General features: G+C 57.1%; 1 protein-coding gene across 8 annotated transcripts in view; it reads right to left on the reverse strand.

Annotated features, from left to right (window-relative positions):
• Window positions 1-17,186, reverse strand: part of RBFOX3 (RNA binding fox-1 homolog 3) — a 447,258-nt gene that overhangs the window by 300,967 nt on the left and 129,105 nt on the right. For all 8 annotated transcript variants that reach the window (XM_077854496.1, XM_077854493.1, XM_077854492.1 and 5 more), the window contains one exon: window positions 8,801-8,948. The gene's annotated coding sequence lies outside the window, so the exon portion shown is untranslated. The remainder of the gene's footprint in view (window positions 1-8,800; window positions 8,949-17,186) is intronic.

A 17,186-nucleotide genomic window follows, 5' to 3' on the forward strand; every position in this document is an offset into this window, starting at 1 on the left:
TCACAAGAAGTGGTATTTTATTTTTAAATAATTTAAGACTCACAAGAAGTGATGAAAGCAGTACAGAAAATTCCCTTCTGTTATGGGCCGAATTGTGTGTCCTCAAAATTTGTATGTTAAAGTTCTTAACCCCTAGTAGTTCCTCAGAATGTGACTATATCCGGAGACAGGGTCTTTAAAGAAGTCATTACATTAAAATGAGGTCACGGGCTGGTCCCTAATCCATCCATGGCTGGTGTTCTTGTGGAAGAGGGGGTGAGGACACGCACACGCCCAGAGGGGTGACCCTGTGAGTACACGGGGGGGCGGGGGGCAGAAGGTGGCCGACGGCAAGCCTGGGACAGGGCCTCGGAAGGGACCACCCCCACTGTGGGCCACCTTGATCTGGGCCACCTAGCCTGCAGAACTTTGAGACGGTACACCTGTTCACCAGCCCGTCTGTGGTCCCAGTCACGGCAGTCTGAGCACAGGAGTGCCCCTCGCACAGCCAACGTCGCCACGGCACCTCCTCAAAGCAGCAGCCCACTGTGGGCGTGCCAGCCCACCACACAGCTTATTCGAGCTTCCCTGGTTTTGAGATGGGACCTGTGTGCACTCTCTCTCTTGTCAGCGGGCTCATTTCATTCCCAAATCACTGGAAATACATGCTGGACGTAAGCAATATATATATATATTCTCTACAAAAAAGGGATTACTGGAAAAATGGAATAAAAAAGAGACAACTTTCTTATTCCAACTGCTCATTAGTAGATCCATGAGATATGAAGTTACCCTTACAGATGACTCTCCCCGCTTACCACTCCCCACCGCCGTGTCCACACTCATCTTCTGGGGACCAGTGGGCCCAGCTCAGGGGTGGGCTCGTCCACACGCGTCACTTTGAGTAGCTCCACAGTGGATCGTTGGAGCTGCATGAGCCGAGCCAGTGCCGTCCCCAGAGAGCCACTGCGGGACGATTCCAACTCTCGATGGCCCCATGCTAATCCTTCATCTGCGGCTCTGTTTCCTCGTGGGACCCAGCGCACAGGGTTGTCGTGAGGATTCCCAGGGATGACAGATGTCAACCTGACAACGGCGACCTCAGAGAGACAGCCTGAGTGTACGTGTCGCTGCAGGACGTCCACCTGACCTGTCTCCATGCCTTCCAGACCACAATAGGGAACCCCAGGCCCATGGGTGCCCCCCGCCATGTGAAACGGGTTTCTGTGAGCTGATCATTGTTGATTTGGGTGCTTGGATTTATCTCCTGATGCCTTCTAGGCCCTTCCATAATGCTGACATCCTAACTAACCCTCACTGGTCGTGGCGGGCAGCCACACCCCACGAGCCTCCTGTCACTCCAGTCGTTACTCAGCAACACTCCACTCAGTGACACAAGGTCACTCAAAACACCACCCAAGCTCCACCTTCTCTCCCACCCCAAATAAGCAGAGAAAAATGACCCTGGCCTGTTTTCACTCTCACACACGCGTGTACGCAGAACTAAAGCCAGGCTCGTCCTGACCTCTCCTCCTAAATTAATTTTTCTTCCTCAGACATTTGCTGACACTCCTTTTCTGTTCTTTGCCCCCACAGAACACAGAAGTCTTTGAAAGCACCAGGCCTGGGAATACCTAATGTGTCCTTGTAAATTGGATAAAAAAAGAATTTTCTCCAAATCCATAAAAATCCTTGCTTCGCCTGTTTGCCCTTTAAGTGAAGCTCACTGCCAGCCCACGTATTAATGCAGAAGAAGGAAGTGAGGATCACCCGGAACTGGGTGGGTGCCCGTGGGGCAGTGGGGTTAGCAGGAGAAGTGTCACCCTCTGGGGTGAGGCTGACCCACAAACCCTCAGGGCCCCTGGACAATGACCCCGTTTGAAGCTAGAATCCACCCATGTGGAGCCCTAGGGTGCCTCCCCAGGGACATCTTGAAGCCACACATTCCACGCAGCGACTCTGTGTGATGGGGACCCTTCAGGTTCCATGGGCACTTGTGTGTCAACTAGCGTCCTGAAGCACGACGATTGTCCGTCCCCCCCATGCACCTGTTCATGGTGACAACCAATTTCCAGCTCATCCCGAGGACATGGTCCTTCCCCTGATGCTCGGCTTCCCACAGGGAGGCAGATGGGGAACCAAGTTTTCCCAGAAGGCCACCTCGCCCCCACATGACTTCCACATCATCCAGCTTGTCCCTGGGCTCTGTTTCCTGCCTGTGTCCTTCCTTGTCCCCAGGGCCGTTCCCCAACTGCAGCCCAACCTCACACCTGGCGCCCCTGCCTCCTGGGCCTCCTCCCTCGCCTCCTCCACCTTGGCTCTGACCTCTCCTCCTCCAGGGAGACCCTCATGCCCCACACGTGCACCACCAACTGTTCGTTTTCAGGCCTGCATGTGGGGCCTGGATTTTTCATCCCCAGTGTGCTCTCAAGACCCATCTCAGCCTTGGGATGGTGGGAAGTGGGTGGAGCAGAGCAAACTCGGGGACACGAGAAAGAATCTCAGCCGACGACCGGGTGCCACCACCTTCTGCTCTGGGTTCCTGCAGGACCTGTGACCTCAGGGACGGTTTTATCAAGAAGTGCAGTCTTCCGGTTCACGGTCATTCTGGCCTTCGCTGCCCGACGGGCCTACAGGCACGTTCTCATCGTTGTCTTCAAAAAGACTGGTGAGGGGATCCCTGGGTGGCTCAGCGGTTTAGTGCCCGCCTTTGGCCCAGGGCGTGATCCTGGAGTCGGGATCGAGTCCCACATCTGGCTCCTGGCATGGAGCCTGCTTCTCCCTCCTCCTGTGTCTCTGCCTCCCCCTCTCTCCCTCTCTCTAGGTCTATCATAAATAAATAAATCTTTAAAAAAAACAAAAAAGACTGGTGAGCATCCTTGTGAAATCCGTGGGGGCAGGGGCAGCGGGGGGACTCGTAGAGGTCAGTGCCTGGGCTCACCTTCCTCCCCGCAGTCGTGGAAGATACAGTGGGTAGAAGTACATCCCCTGAAGGCGGCTGCTGGAGACCTGACCCCCAGACCCTGTGACTGTGATATTATTTGGACTCGGGGTCTTTGCAGGTATCATCAAGGATTAAGAGGAGATCCTCCTGGAATGCGGTGGCCCTAATGCAATGGCCAGCATCCTTCGAGGATGAGGGAAATGTGGAACACACGCAGAGGACATCACCAAGTGAAGGCACAGGGACAGACAGACACAGAACAGAGAGGCCATGTGATGACAGAGGCAGGGAATGCCCCGACGGGCTTACAAGGATGGCTGGCAGCCAGCTGGATCCGGGAGGGTGGGCGCGGCCCCGGGACACCTTGGTTCCCAGCATCCAGGCCCCGGGACTGAGGGATTGGCTTCTGCCAAGCTCCTGGGTGGGGTGGCCCCAGGGCACGCGTGGGGCATCTGAATCAGAACACCACCTCCAGCCACTGAGGCCCAGGACCAGACTGGGGACAGGGACCAGGCCGGCTCCCGCGAGATGGCTGTTGCCGCCACACTCAGGTCTCATGATTCCCATCTGGGGAGCAGCCAGCAGAGCCTGCCTTCCAGCACCAGCACGAGGCTGCATCTGGAAACTTCTCACCTTTAATTGTTCTAAATGCTTCAACACCTTGAGTGACTAATGGGCTGTAATTGGACAGCTCTGCGGAGGGGGCTGCGCCCACCACCCCTCCCCAACCCGCCAGCCCCAGGGCTGCCCACTCCCCTCCTCCAGTTCAAAAGTCAGGAAAAAAAAAAAAAAAAAAAAAAAACAGCAGCCTGTTCTATTTTTTACAAATGCCTCACTGGTGCGACAGCAGTTTCATCCTTCTACCAACAAACACGGGGCAAAGAAAAGGATAGCAGGGAAGCCAGAGCAGACGGGATCAAACATCCCCACCGCCTCCCGGGCTGGTGACAGCTGCCCGGGACACACAGGAGGGCCCCCGGGAGCAACGCCACACTGGTCAATTCACTGGATGCTAAGGATTGCTGGGGAGGTTCCAGGCCTACCTTGCACCCTCACCCCCAGGAAGGGCAGGGAGCTCCCGTCCTCCTCCCCTCCCCTCCTCAAGGGCACATCCCCAGAACGAGCTCCAGCAGTAAGAGCTCAGAAGCAAGGATGAAAGCTGATCTCAACGCCCTTCCTGAATCCTCCTTTCCAAAACCATTTAGCAATACAAGAGGGACCACGGCTGTTCCCAGAAGGAGCCATGTTTCCCAGAAGACTGGCTCAAGCTAAAGTCTTCCAACGAAACTACCAGGTTCAGGGGAAGTGAGATGCCCGCATGAGAAGGCAGAGGCCCCAGCAGCATCCTGAAGGTGGTCCTTCCCTGCCTCACCGGCAGCAACCAGGACTTCCTCATGCGTGGCAGGGATGTATTAACTGCAAGTGTCAGAAAAACATCCCATTAGCTTCTGGTGTAACTAGATAAAGCCGTGCTCTCCCTCTCCCCACCACGGGGGAAACGTTTACCTCGATGCTCTAGAAAGCTCTGTGTGCATTAATATTGCTGATGCGGGCAGCCTTTGCTTCCCCGGGGCCCCCCGAGGATGCCCTGTGATGGATTCCAGTTTAACAGCTTTTAAAAACAAGCAGACAAGAGACGGGGCGTGATGGATGGCGCGGGAAGCGCGCTCATTCGGGGATGATTTATGGGAAGTTGCATGTGGCAGCTCAGGGGTCCGTCCCCGGGTGGGGGGAGGGGTGTAGATGGATGGGTTCCCGTGTTGAAGCGGGGACAACGCCCGACATGTGCCGGCTGCGCAGTTACGATGCTCTCACTGTCTGCCCCAATGCCAGAGTGTGGCAGCCCCTGCTTTCGGGCGCACACATGTCCCCGGACGTGGTCATTTTTAAGACGAGCTTGTGGCCCAGCCCAAAGCCAGTCTTGAGCAGAAGGCTGAACTCCGGCTGCACTTCCTCCTCCCCTGCAGGCTTCAGGAGCACCCTCTGAGGTGCAGGAGGTCAGAGCAGAAGACCTTGTGTGTCTCTCAGCTCCAGGACAAAGGTGGCCCCCCCGCCCCAGAAACACCTAGAGAAGGAACACCCGGCGGTACCCTCTGCTTCATCTAGTGACCCTGACACACAGCTCAGTGGTTTGGTGGCTTGGGAGGACTCAGGCAGTCAGGTGAGAATGGCAAGGGGGAGGGAGGGGACGGGGAGGGGCCGGGGCCGAAGAGCCAAGACGCCCACCATGAGTTTTTCCAGGGAACCAAGCGAGTGAGCCTCCCCGGCGACCCGCACCGCAGCACTGATCCGTCCCAGGTCTCCATCACCACACCAAGAGACAAATCTCATTTTGTAGCAGATTAATTTCCGTCCATGTTTTTATTAGGGACTCAGAGTTTACTATACAGTAAAATCCAAATTGAATCCATATTTAAAGGATAAGCCTTAAAATGGGATGTGATTTATGGGACTCTTTCCAAGGCCGAGGAGGGGAGTGCCCCCAGGCCCCCAGGCCCCCAGTGAGGACGATTCCGCAGCGACCGGACTGGACCGGGAGTTAGGCTGAATGGTCTGCATGCCCAAGGGGTGGGACAGCCCTGCTCACCCGAGAAGCTCCAGCAGATGCTCACCTACTCTGACCTTGCCCGTGACTGACCCTGAAGCGCTCTGAGGAGGCACCTGCCCGGTGACACGCCACCACCACAGAAGGTGTGCAGGAGCACCTTACAGCCTGGCTCTCTCCCCGGCTTCACCCCCCTCCCGACCCCCATCCCTGGCTGGCTCTCCTCCTGCCAGCAGAGGCCCAGGTGCGCTTCACCCGGGAAGATGATGAAATCCCGGGGGAGGGCCCTCCGCAGGGGAAGGGACTGGCTTGTCTGCTCCTCTCCCTTTTTTTCCAGACATCAAAGCCGGATGCACTGGGGTGCCCAGGGGTGGGTCTGGCTCCCTCTGGAGCTCCTGTCTGGGTCCCCTGGAGAAGAGTGGGGGGCACCACCACCGCCGCCACCGGGTGGGAGGGTGTCTGCAGGCCCCAGGAGCTGGCACGCCCGACCACCGCTCAGGGTGCCTGGCCTCCCTCTTCTCAGACCCACCACCTGCCCGAAGTGGATTGAAAGGCAAAGTACAGCCCCGAGTCCTCTGCAGGCTTCAAACTGCTCGGCACAACTGGGACACCGGAGTCTTCCCCTGGTGCCTTCTCTCCCGCCCTGACTTCCCCCTGTCGCCCCCCCCCCCCCCCCGCCCCAGGGAGGAAGGAAACACGAACACCCTCTGCCCACTGCACAATTTCGGAGAGAGACTTTGTTCAACCAACAAGGGGCTGGAAGGAGAGAAGCAGCTGCAGGTGGAAAGCAACTTGCACAGGCCCCACTGAGCGCCGAATTCCCAGGACTGCCATCACCCACCAGCCAGTCTGGTGCTTCTGGCTCCAACAACCCCCAAAACTGACCTTTTCACCTGAGGCCCTGCAACCTCCTTCAGAGGAAAAGCCTCTTCCAAGACTCACCTGCCCGCAGGATGTCGGTGCTCTGCTGCCTCCAGGGACAGCACCACATATGCTTGCTTTAGAACCAGGGTCCTGAGATTTTGGGGACGGGGAATGACCGCAGGGTGGCCTGGCCCACACGGAGGTCAGTCACAAGCCATACGTGCCCTCTAAGGGGACCCGCAGCACTGAAGGATTTAGAAGGTCCCGAGGGATGGAGACCTTCTGAACCATCACAGGGCCTGGCTCCCCTGTCCCTGTCCCGGTGTCTGACCTTCCTCTGCAGGCTCTCTAAGGGAACCCCAAGGTTCAGCAGTGGAATAGCAGTCATTTCAGCATAGCAGGGCAGTTGTTTGAAATTCTCACCTCAAACATGTCCACAGACCCACGTTTCTCATTCTGGGGTCGTGGCACACCCACCACTCCCGGGGACAAGCCCCAGCCTCCCTGAGGTGCCCTGCTTATGCTCTGACTTCCCTCCCCATCTATTCCCCACACAGAAGGCAACGTCATCCACATCCAACTCAAATCTGGTGATCCAATCCCTTCTGTAGCTCCTACCATCTTTAAGACAAAAACCCCAAATCCTTATTCTTGGCCTAAAAACTTCTGAATTTAGGTGCTACACTTTCTACCCTGCTCCCCAACTTGGCCCTGGCAGGCCAGTCTTCTTTGCTACTTCTCCAGCATGCCTCAGGGCCTTTGCACTAGCCAGACCCTCTGCCTGAACCACTCTCCACAGGGCTCAGCTGGTTGCCACCCTTGCTCCCCTCAGCCTGTGCCCCGAGCAGTAGCCTCCAGGTCCTGCCCAGGACTGTCCCAGGGGAACAGCAGCCTCCGCCACCCTCTATTGCCCTTGACCACCTTTCCACAGAGCCTCAGCACTACCCGACACTACTCTACAGGTGCGTTCGTCCCACTAGCACGTGAACGGCAAGGGCTTGGCTTGTGTCCGCTGGGTCTCCCGCCTGCACCACAGGCTCAGTGCATTGGGGGCCCTCGAGGACGGCTGAATGCCAGCATGCGGCTCAGTCAGTGCACATCTACCCACCACAAGAAGCAGGCCCCAAACACCCCGAGGCAGGGAGCCCACTTCCGTCAGGAAAAGGAAGTAAGCAGTGCATCCCCAGAGATGCCCCAGGCCTGGCAGAGAACCTCACTCTGTGCACATGAAAGCGGGCACCTTTTGAGGGATACTGGAGGGACCGGCCTGTGTCCTTGTCTCCTTGCCCAGAACTCTTATTGGCATCATTTGCTCCGCCCAGGGCAGGATGAGCACATGGTGGACTGCGGTGCAAGGGGTTCAAGTCCTTCTTGCCCTGCCTCGGGTGAGCCCGACCCTCCAGTTTTGTGCAGCTTCTCTGCAGGGAGCGGGGCTGCACCGAGCTTCCTGGTGATGGGGTCCAGAACGTGTCTGGGTTTTGTCCCTGGTTCCAGGGAGGTAACCTCTAACACCTCTGGAATTCCTGAGGGATGGGAGTGTGGTCTGTTATTCCCAGGTCTGGCTTCCTGCTGACTGGGTGGCTCAGGGCGGGTCCGTAGACAGGCACCTATGGGAGAACTGGTGCTTTGCCTTCCCGGGCAGTGGGGAGAGAGCGGGGCAGGAGCCACGTCCAGCCTTGTGGCTGATGACATAACAGGACTCCAGTAAAACTCCGGACGTCCGAAGCTCAGGGAGCTTTGTGACGGGTGAACGCGTGGATGTGCTGGGAGAGTGACCTGTCCTATCCCTACAGGGTGAGGGCAGACCTTGTCCCCGTGTGTCCTGCATCACAAAAATGTAGCCGTCGATATGGCTCTTAAATTCAGAGAGTCATTCTAGCAAATTATCAAAACTGAAGGTCATGGGGATTTGTAGCTGGTAGGTCAGAAGTGCAAGTGGCTTCCAAGGCTTGTGGCTGGCGTCTGAAGTGGGGCGGCCCTAAGGGCAAAGGGCCCCGAGCCTATAGGGGTCTGCTGCTAACCCGCTGACCCCGGGGGCTTCCTGCCACAGGTGAAGTGGAATGGAGCAAGCACCCACACGGCCTGCTGGAGGCATTAGAGCCGCTTGCTGGCCTGCAGGGAGATCTGGGCAGGGGAAGGTCAGACCTGGCCTCTGCAGCATTCTGTGCTGACACCACACAGCAGACCTGACACCCTGTCCCCCTGCCTTCCCAGGGGAAAACTCTGCAGCCAGGCTGAGGGATTTCACGGAGAGCAGGCCCTCCTTACAGATTCAGGCCAGCATCCCCCCGCCCCGGGGGCCTGCCGACGCTCCCCATCCTGCCCCTGAGCCCACAAAAGACACGGACGGCGGTCCTCACACCACAGCAAGCAGGACATCCCCACCCTGCCATTCTCTCGTGGCAATAAAACATTTTTCCGTTGCAAATGCAGATGCTAAGGACTGTCCTGGCCGGCGGCGACCTCACCTGGTAGTGGTGGGTGAGGCCTGCTTCACTGCAGCAGGGAGGCCTCCCACGGGGTTCTTTCTGGAACTTTCTCGGGTAGAAATTTGCTGAGAAATAGTGAGAATCAGCAGGAAAAGCTTCAGGTTCTCAGGGACCTGAGATTCTCAACCTGAGGGAAAAGAAAAGAAAAGAAAAAGATGTAAACGCCTTTGAAGCAAGCAACCTCTTTTTGATATAAAACAAACATGGGTGTGAGTAACCTAGAGGTCACTGGTGGCCACCAAGGGTCACACCCCAGGGGAAGGAGCAGAGCCTGCTGGGAAACAGAGCATTAGGATCCCGACGTGCCAAGGGGCAGGTGGGCTCCCCCAACCCCTGCCACGCGGTCAGCCCTCCCACCTCCCACTGTGGTGCCCCCACCAGCTGTCCTTGGACTCCCCTCTCCTATGCTGGCCACACCCAGTCTGGTCACGCCCCCGCTCACTTCCTGCCTCACCCAGGACAGGGTCCAGGACTCCCCACAGCCACCATTCCCAAAACTCGCTGGTCTCTCTTTTTTTTTTTTTTTTTAAGATTTTATTTATTTACATGAGTGACACAGGGAGAGAGAGAGGCAGAGACACAGGCAGAGGGAGAAGCAGGCTCCATGCAGGGAGCCTGATGCGGGATTCCATCCCAGGACCCTGGGATCACGCCCTGAGCCAAAGGCAGATGCTCAACCCCTGAGCCACCCAGGTGCCCCCTGGTCCCTCTCTTTTTAAGAGATTCTCTGGGTGAAGTCACTCTCCTAACATCTCCCTCCAGCGGCGTCCTATGTCCCCGGGAGAAAACACCCAGGGTTGCAACACTGGCCTGCGAGCCAAGTGAAACCAGGTTTGGTGACCTCGACGCTTACATGATTTGCGGGGGGGGCCTAAGATTACAAAGGCAAAAATCAGCTGCAGGGTCTTGCTTCAGCTGTGGGCTCAGTGCTTCCTGGTCAATCCTCCTCTGCCCACGGGACCCTGAGCAGCCCCCGGGCCTCCAGGCCGTCCCCCCGTCCCAACGCACGCGGGCCTCCCCCTGCACCACACCTTTGTGCCTCTGTTGCTCGGGACCCTCCTCCCTGCACAACTGCCTGGATTCTCCCTCCCTCCCTGGGGACTCTGTTACACAGCACCCTTCCAGTGGCCAACCTGGAGCCGAACACCCTTCCAATCACAGCGGCTGCCCTTTGGCATCCCCTCCTCCTCTGCCCCATGAATCTCCCCGGGGCTGATCACATCTGCTACCACACAGATGCCTGAGGGCAGATACATGGGTCTGTCTTAATACCCGTCCCCAGCGTGCCTAGACGGTGCCTGGCACACAGCTGGCACTCCCTCGGTGTTTGTCCAGTGAAGGAATGAAGGAACTGTCCCCTATGCACACATCAGGCTTCCGTAGGACACTATCCTACAGTCCCTGGAGTCAGGATTCCCAGGGAACACAAGGCCACAGGTTGCTGCTGTTTGGAGTCAGGGGTTGGGGGGGCACCTGGGCCTTGTCAGGCCTTTCTTTGCTTAATTCACACCAACCTGCATGCATGCCAACAGGCAGGTAGGACCCCAAGACCATTCAGGGCATCCTCTCTGGCCAGTCCCCCAAGACCGGCTCCAGGGCAGGGTCCAAGGCGGGTTGGCTGGGGAGTGGTCCCCCCAGCCCGCCTCCATGGAAAGGCTCCCACTGGCACATCCCCAGAAATCCCACAATGGAGCTTTAAAAAAGGAAAAAAAGAAAAAGACTACCAGTTTGTTTCTTTTCCTAAAATCCAGTTACTTAAAGGAGAACCACCCACATCCCAAATGGCAGGGCCAACCTCACAGGGCACTGCCACCCGCACAGAAATGCCCGGGCACCACAGGCCTTTTCAGTGACCATCCGTGCCATGCACAGCACCAGGAGCTGGGCACCGAGAGGATGGGAAGCCGCACTGAGCTCCATGAGGCCCCTTGTTGATGGGAAAATCAAGTGTGTGATCTGTTCTCCTAGATCGGTGCTAACGGCCGTGGGAGAAATGGCTGGGGGAGGCAGGCGCCCAGGTGGAGGAAAGAGGAGCCCCCATAGGGGCGGTTCCAGGTGGTGACCGAGCTGATGGGCAGAGGGCAAGTAGGTGGGCACTCGCAGAGCCAAATGCCTGCTCCTCGGCAGCCAGCACAAGAGGCAGGGGCTGGAACTCATTCTGCACCAGACCCCCTGGAACAGGAGCAAGGTGGATGGGCGGACAGCACCCCTGTACCCAAACCCAAGGAGGAGAGGTGACCAGGGACAGGGAGTAAAGACAGGGCGGGGAGAAGGGCCAGGAACCCAGAGAGCCCCCAGATCCTGCAGGGCCAGGAACCCAGAGAGCCCCCAGATCCTGCAGGGCCAGGAACCCAGAGAGCCCCCAGATCCTGCAGGGTGACGCCGTCACACCCCACCCCCCCACACTCCCATGCTGGGCGCCCGGTGCCCCAGCTCTGCACAGCCTCCCCAGGAGTGGCGCAGGCCCCCACAAGAGAGGTTATTTTCACTTTGCTGCGCGGTGCACAGCTGCGGCGCTCACTTCGATGGGGGAGCGTAGGCCATGGGGTCCCTGGGAGCAGATCGAGGCAGGGATGAGCAGCCCTGTGCTCCCCCCCCCAATCCCAGGCGAGCTGCCCTGCACTGCCAGGCCTTGGGGCACCCGGGCGAGAGCCAGCCTCACCACTGGCCGGCTGCCCTTTATCGCCTTAAATGAGAGGTCATGTCCCAGCTTGGCCGGGATTGCAAGCACATGTTTGCTCCTACTCTGCAGGAGGAAACACCAGCCACCACCCACAGGACAGAACCGGGGCCCCTGCCCAGGGGTTTTCTGGGACACAGGACTCACCCCAGTGCAGACTGGCCTCCAGCTGCCCCGGGGAGGGGCTGGTCCCACCTCCTTCTTCACAGAATAGTAAAGGTAAGCGGCAAAAGGCCAAGCAAGTTAAGTAGCTATGGCGACTCTCAAGGCCCCAGGGCTGGCTCCGGAAAAAGGGAGAAGAAAAGAGAGCAGAAAGCCCATGAGACCCGCAGCACAGGCTGCCGGCCTGCCCAGCTGAGGCCCAGGGTCAAGGCCATGACCTGCTGTCCCAAATCCAGCAGGGGAAGGAGTTGCGTACCTTCCCACACACCTGCCCCCTGCTGGGAATCACATTCACTGGGCATCCCTCCCCCCCACCCCCCCGCACCAAGCACAGTGCTGCGGTCCCAGACTGTCAGTGCCCAGCCCAGGGCCAGAGGCAGGCAGGAAGCCTCCACGACTGGCATCTACGTCCACATCCTTCTTGCTGCAGGCGGTGGGGACCCCCACACTGAGGAAGCCCAGGGCCAGTGGACACAAGGGTTGGCTGGCAGCCAGGACCCTCCCGACCCCTCAACCTGCTTCTTCAGGATCCAACCCCCTGGCTTTAGTAGGGGGAGCCCTCAAAATAATCTGCAGGTGGGCAGAGGCTTCAGTTTCCCAGGAAGGCTGGACATAGGTGGTGGGGGTCCCAGGAGGATGAAGGACATGCTCCCAGGGAAGGCCTACCACGGGCAAGGGCAGGGAGCAGGCTGGGAGAGGCCAGTCTCAGGGCAGGTCTCTCCAGCCCATTCTCACCCCTCCTCCCATCCCAGCTGCCAGTTCAAGTCTCCAAGGCCCATGGCAGCCACGGAGCCGGCCCAGCTCCCTGTTTTGTTCCCAAGGGGGCAGAAGGCCTCCTGTTGGGATTCCTGCCATTAGGGAGAGAAGATAGAAACATAAACACTGGGACTTCTAGAAAGTGTCTTCAGCAAAAAAGTCATAATAATAATAAGCCAACACACAAATAGGCCCCGGGCCCAGCAGAGGTTCCTGCTACAATAGACCTGTGTGGACGGGAAGGTCCTCTGGCTGCCCGCTAACTCCAGCCCCGAGGGGGACTGGACTGAGAGTTGGCCCCTTCATTCTTCCCTGAGGACCCCTGTCCTCTGCCCACCACAGGGCTCAGAGTGGGAGGGCAGGGGACCTCAGGAGGAGGAGAACTTGGCCAAATCATCATCATCATCATCATCACCATCATCATCACCATCATCACCGTCATCACCATCATCATCACCATCACCATCACCACCATCATCACCACCATCATCATCACCATCATCATCATCATCATCATCACCATCATCATCATCATCATCACCATCATCAAAACAGGACAAAGCTTATCCCGTGAGGGCAGATCCAGGCTGGTCCCTCTCAGCACCGTGCCCCCTGCCCCTGGCCAGGGCTGGCACACAGCAGGTGCTCAGCAGCACCTGCTCAATGAACAAGGGAAGGAAGGACAAGCCAAGTGTAGGTGAGCCCTGCACAGGTGAGGAACATTTCCTAGGTGACCTGACAGGTACTGAGTGACCATAACCCCCGCTCATGTGGGTCTGCTGATGCCCAGAGGTGGGGGGAAGGCCAAATACTGTCGCGTCCCCCAGGTGAACACCTGAGCCCGCCAGACACCCACATGCACGGCTTCCGGGTGGAGAGGGGTCCCGGCCACAAAGCGTCCACTCTGGCTTGTTTTCCACATCTCTGAAGAGAAAGGCACACCTGGACCTGAGGACACCTGGGCAGGCCAGGGATGGCAATCGTCCCTTCCAAGCAGGGTCATCTGAGGAAGTGGCTTCATGTACAGGATGCAAGACATGGTAACACAGAAAAGCAGAGACAACCCGCCAGCACCCCTCATTTTACGCCCCCTCCCTGGGCCTGTGGCTGGCACATGGGCCCCGACTCCAAGTCCAGGACTTGAACCCAGCGCCATTCCTCGTCGGCCTAACATTCTGGTTCAAATCCCAGAGGGACTCAGGAAATGGCATCAGCAAATCCCAGGGGACTCAACCCACCCATCTAGGATGGGGCCTTTCTCCCCAAACCACACCTTTGCTGGTTCATTTCACTTCCCAGAGGAAGTTTTTCTGCGACTGGCTCTCCTGGCAGGAGCTAAAGGAAATCCAGAGGATTTGCCAATGAAACAGAAAGCAGGCGGGTGGCTCCCGGAGGGAGGCAGGGAGTGGGGAGCAGGTGACAAGTCGGGAGGTCCCGACTTCCTGCTGCAGGTGAGTCCCAGACAGCACGTGGCCGCACTCAACCATGCTGTGCTGTAAACAGGAAGGTTGTCAAGAGAGCAGATCTCAGAACTCGTCTCTCCGGGAAAACGTGTGTGAACGTGGGTGTCACCCCACCCTACCGCGGTGACCTCTTCACAGCATGTCCATACGAGTCATCGTACCACACACCCTAAACTCACTCAAACTCACCCGGCAGTTGGACTGAGATAAAACTTGGCAAATTCAAAGTAAAGGCAAGGATTAGTATTTGTTTTTGTTTTGTTTTTAAAGATTTTATGTATTCATTAGAGAGAGAGAGGCAGAGACACAAGGAGAGAGGAAGAAGCAGGCTCCCTGAAGGGAGCCCGATGTGGGACTCGATCCCAGGACCCTGGGATCATGGCCTGAGCCGAAGGCAGATGCTCAACTGCTGAGCCACCCAGGCGTCCCAGGATTTGTTTTTTAAAAACTACCAACACATCCAAACCAAGCGGAGCCACTTGTCCTACCCACTACACTGCCACCATGAACTCAGGACTCTGCAGGTGGGCAGGCTCCACCTCCTGTCCTCATCTCCCTCTGAAGCCACCCCGCCTCCCCCATCCTCCAGGCACCGTTCCGGGTGCTGGCGTGCACCTGTCCCATTTCTCCCTTCCCCGATTCCTCTTGGTCTTTGCTCCCCCACAACCCAAGCCAATAACCAGACCCAGAGCTTGACATAAGGCTCATGCTAAGAAAGCGAAACTTGCCACCTCTTTAGCCAGGAGAAGGATAATATGGGCGCTTCACTGCAACAGTAAAGGTTATAGGGAATACATAATATTCAGAATAAATGAGTCTCCTCCTTCCGTTTTTAAACCAGAAACCAGCTTCATTCCTGACTCCCCTCATGCCTTGTGAATCCTGTCTCTGGCAAATAAATAAATAAATAAATAAATAAATAAATAAATAAATAATAATAATTTGGGTTTTATTATTCTGGCATCTAGTGGGAGTCTGTGACAATGTTACTGTAGCCAAGCTGCTCCTGCTTCTCCCTTTTTTAACACCAGTGAGTTTTAATAATACAGTGTACCTTTAGGTATTGTTGGAATGTTACATTATTCAATGCATCCAACGGGAATGAGAAGGCCCTTATGCAATTTATGTGTCCTCCGCGCTGTGTTTAAAGCTCGGGAAATGGAGGGGTGTAATTTGGGAAGCAATTTTCCCCAGGATGGGGAAAGCAATTTCTGGAGGAAAGGCTGGGGGCTGTGTGACCCTCGTGACAGCCAGGCTTACAGGGGGAGCCCCAGGCCAGAACAGAAGTGTCCCCCAAATGCGGGAGAACTCCAGCCCAGCTGTGGCTGGGGTGCACACAACCGCCTGGTGAGGAGGAGTCACCCAGGGCACGATCCAAAGCTTCCCCAGGCTCTCCAGCGCATTTTCCATGCTTCCCTCACCGAATCACCCTGGGTCCCTGAGTCTAGGAATCAATGACCAGGACCGAGAGCCCTGCTTCGGGCACTCAGGGAACTTGAGGCCAGCAGGCCCTTTCCAGAAGCACTGAACATTCATCAAGACCCTCCCACACTAGACGCCGGGGACACAGATGAGAACACCACGCGGGCCTGTCCCCCAGCGGGCCGCTGTGCAGAGGGACAGATGACAAGCAAACCAGAGGTCCCATGAGACATGGGAGAAGGGCCTGCATGAGACGTAGAGGGCCACGGGGCAGATCTGAGTTGTGCCCGGTGGGTCTAGAACGGTGCCTGGCACACAACAGGTGCTCAGGAAACACGTGTGAGGGGCTGAATGCACAGACGAGCGCCACCAATGGAGACGGGTAAGGGTGTTTGGGATCCTCAGCAGAGGGCAGCGCCTCGCTCAGCCGGAGAGGATGCTCTTGCTTCCCAGAGGAGGTGACCCACCCTGGAGGGAGTCCTAAAGGCTTGGGAGCGGAGCAGGTGATCCAGCAGGTATGGAACCACACGGGAGGGGCTGGAAGGTGTCTTCCAAGCCTGGGACTAGACATGCTGGAAGATGAGGCCGCCGTGTAAGTCGGGAACCAGATCATGCGGCACCTGGAACACCACGCCAAGGACCCGCAATGGCCACTTGAAGAATTTTAAGCAGGAAACTATGCAGACTTGTGTCTTATCTTAGGAAGCTCCATCTGGGGGGATCCCTGGGTGGCTCAGCGGTTTAGCGCCGCCTTCAACCCAGGGCGTGATCCTAGAGACCCAGGATCAAGTCCCACATCGGGTTCCCTGCATGGGGCCTGCTTCTCCCTTTGCCTGTCTCTCTCTCTCTCTCTCTCTCTCTCTCTCTGTCTCTCATAAATAAATAAAGTCTTTAAAAAAAAAAAAACGAAGCTCAATCTGGCACCAGTGAGGATGGGGTGGAAGGAGCTAAAAATCAAAGCAGGAATCTCCACCTGGAGGCAACCCCTGGCGATCATACAAGAAACTGAGACACACAAGGTGGATAGAGACTGGTCAGGATGGTGGGCAGGACCGGGGCGGGGGGGGGGGGGGTTCCCAGCTGGGTTGATGATGCAGGTTGTTATAGGGTTACGTGTGCTCCCTACAGTATTCCTGACACCTCAATATATGTTAACAGCTACCTAATAAGGTTTCCCAACCAAGGCTTGTGAGGTTGGCTTCAGACTTGGGCCTGTTGTGCTTGAAGAGCCCCTGGCACATCAGGGGCTGGGGGGATATGTAGCAGGTGGCTGAGTGCCAGGACCTAGGGTTTGGGAGACAATCTTGTCTGCTTTGGGGGCTGTGGCACCAGCCTCCAGGACAGCGCTGACAGTCCTCACTTCCTGTCCCCTGGCGCAGTCCCCTCCCACCTCACGCCAGGGCTGGGCTCTGCAACCACTGGAATGCAGTGAAGTGATGGCGTCTCAGTTCTCAGATCAGGTCATGAATTATGTCACCCGCTCTCACGCCACATCATGGGGACACCCATGTGAGGAACTGGGGCCCCTCTTCGACAGCCGGCATGCTGACTACAACCCTGTGAAAGCCTCTGAGCTGCTCAGACTCTCCGACTCCTGAACCCCTGCAACCGCAGGCTAAGAAATGATCATTGTTTAAAGCTGCTAAGGTTTGGGGTAACCAGTGGATCAACACATACCTGATACAGGGATTAGACAAGGATCCATGTAAAGGGTGGCTTTAGGCCAGTGAGAAGATGGGGTGGGTGGGAGGTACAGGTGGTGAGGGGCACACCCAGGTCACCCTGGGAGGCAGCGGGGGTGCAAGAGAAGCTTGTGCAGAGGAACAGGGGGCCCCTGCAGAGAAGGGGGCTAAGGCTGCAAGATGCTACAAATTCCCAGTCT

Source organism: Canis aureus, chromosome 16 (genome assembly GCF_053574225.1).
Source record: "Canis aureus isolate CA01 chromosome 16, VMU_Caureus_v.1.0, whole genome shotgun sequence".
In the NCBI taxonomy this organism is placed as follows: domain Eukaryota; kingdom Metazoa; phylum Chordata; class Mammalia; order Carnivora; family Canidae; genus Canis; species Canis aureus.